Raw genomic sequence first — 2925 nt, 5'->3', positions numbered from 1 at the left:
GCTTGTCTCAAACCATAGATGGACTTGTTCAACTTGCATACAAGTCTATAGTTATTGGATTTGTAACCAAGAGGCATGTCCCTATAAACTTCTTCAAACAAGTTACCATTCAAGAAGGCGTTGTTCACATCTAGTTGCAACAAAAGCCAATTGTTAATGGCTGCTAAAGAAAAGAGAACCATGACAGTGGTGAGTTTGGCCACGGGAGAGAAGGTGTTCTTAAAATCAATGACTGCCTGCTGCGTATAGCCCTTTGCAACCAAACATGTCTTATAGCGTTCTACTGAGCCATCTGCCTTACACTTGACTTTGTACACTCAATGACATCCAACGATGTCTTTATTTGGTGGAAGAGGAACTAAAGCGCAAGTATTAGTAGCCTTCATGGCCTGAAGTTCCTCATCCATAGCCTGCCTCCACTTAGAGTACTTCACAGCTTGATGGAAGAAGGTGGACTTAGGAATTGCAGCGATATAGATATGAAATGAAAGTAATGGTATGAGATGTGTTGAAACTGATCTAGATTCCCATGAAAAACAATATTACACTGATAATCTTTGAGGTATGGTGATGGTCTGTATTGTTTGGACGATTTTTTCAAGTTAATTGATGAGCTTGGAATAATAGACTCATATTGTAAGGTAGTGGTTGAGATAGTGGTTGGACAGAAGGAAGACTGATAAGCGTGGCTGGATGATGGATGCGGGAATAACTATATCAGAAAAATTGTCCACCATGGACTTGGAAGTATCGATTAATTATCGAAAAGGAAATTCAGTTTTGACAAAGGAGACATCTCTGGAGATGAAAATCTTCTTACTCACTGGGTCATACAACTTGTATCTCTTATAACCAAAAGGGTAGCCAATGAAAATTGCATGCACTGTTCTAGGAGAGAATTTATGTCTATCAGATAGAAGAAAAGACGCATGAGCCAAGCAACCAAAGACTCTCAAAAGGTGATAGTCAGATTGTTTAAGGAAGAGTCTCTCATAAGGAGAACAATGTTGAAGTGCTGAACTTGGTAAGCAATTGAATTGTATGTATTTTAGATTAATTTCTTATTTTCTCCCTTCTTTTATTGTCAATGATGCAGCACTAAATCATTCGTTTCCTAGAGAAACGTGTCTCTGTAATTAGTTGGCTCATTTATGTTAGTATAAAAAAAAGATACGAGGATCAAAGTGTGTTGCTTCCATTCTTGCAGGCTAGTATTATATAAGGTTAAGTACGATTTTGGTTCCTAAAATATTGGTCGAAAATTTTTTTTCTCTATTTTTTTTTTGCATATAAAATGGTCCATAAGATTTAGGCTGGATTTGGTAAAGCTTTTTCAGGAGGTGCTTGTGCTTTTAAAAAGCACAAGCACGTCATTTTGCGTTTGGTAAATTAAAAAGCTCAAGTGCTTGTGCTTGCGGCTTTTAAAAGTTAGGGGTGCTTTTGAAAGCACCTAGGAGGGAGCTTTTCAAAGTTGGCTTGTGCTTTTCAAAATTTAAAAGTCTAATATAACCTCATATGTTAACTAATTTTCAAATTTAATGTTTGCATTTATGTCTATTATAGTATTTTTAAATTTTAAAAGCTATTTTACCAAACACAATTGATGTTACTTATGTTTATTAAAAGTTGTTTTTGATTTGATTTACCAAACATAAATGCTACAACTTTTAAAAAGCCATCTTTTAAAAGTTAACTTTTATAAGCTACTTTTAAAAAGTAAAAGCTTTACCAAACTAAGCCTTAATATGGTTTTAAAATCGTCCATAAGATTTAACTTGGTTTTAAAATTTTGGTGGCAAAAGCAAAGACAGATGTGGATCATGGATAACTTTTTCTTCTTCTTCTTTGCTTCCCCATTTTTTTTCTTCCCTTTCCAAGAGTAGAAATACTCTCCTTCTCTTATTATTATTTTTTATTTTATAATATTTTTTTGTTATGAGTAATTTGGTCAAAAATTTTAAAATTTAAGTAAAAATAATGATTTTAAAACTTGGTTTTAAACCTTATGGACGATTTTGTATACAAAAAAAGGTTGGGGAGGAAATAAATTTTCGACCTATACCTTAGAGACCAAAATCATACTTAAACCTATTATATAAGTTGAAGTTGATGCTCTATAAAAAGGTAACTATTCCGATAAAAATATCAAAAATATTTTTTTTTGTGATAATTTTTATCTAAAAAATATGATTTATCTGTTTAAAAATATTTTAAATAAATATAATACTTTTATAATATACAAAAATTAAGTCTTATAATTTATCATTTTAAATATATTATTTTAATTGTTTTATCAGTTGATTTGAATTATAAAAAAAGTATATAATATATATTAATTAAAATTAACTATTAAAATAATTAGAACATCGGTATTTCTAATACATTTGAATTTTTTTCTATATTTTTAGAGTTGGACTTTGACATAACCAATAGTCCAATATTATTGATCCATCCGCTTAAACTAAAAAAGGATAAAGAAGAAAGATGTCAGCTCTGGTACATCATAAAATGATTTTTCCAATGCTATTTTATAAAAAGCCATGCGATAATTATAAACTATATTAGAAGAAAATTTAAAAAATTAGTGAACATTTTCTTTTTGATACAGTATTAATATATTATAATAAAATTACACATTATTATTTATTTTTAAATTAATAAATAAAATTTGAAATAATAAACACTTTCTTTATAAATGATATGTACTTTAGGCCAAATTTGAGTTTGGTGTCTCGTTTAAAAAATTAAGATAAGATGTCAAAACTCTAAAATGAAATCAATGATAATGATACAGCTGGAAACTGCTTCTTTCATGTTCAAACTTCATTATACTCTGTGAGTTGATTGGGTTTTCATGAGTAAAATATACTAAATAAACGATTGGTGATGAAGATAGTTTCATGTTTATGAAAATATTTATATTTA

This window comes from Arachis duranensis, chromosome 9 (assembly GCF_000817695.3).
Source record: "Arachis duranensis cultivar V14167 chromosome 9, aradu.V14167.gnm2.J7QH, whole genome shotgun sequence".
Taxonomy (NCBI): domain Eukaryota; kingdom Viridiplantae; phylum Streptophyta; class Magnoliopsida; order Fabales; family Fabaceae; genus Arachis; species Arachis duranensis.
This window is presented reverse-complemented; position numbering follows the sequence as displayed.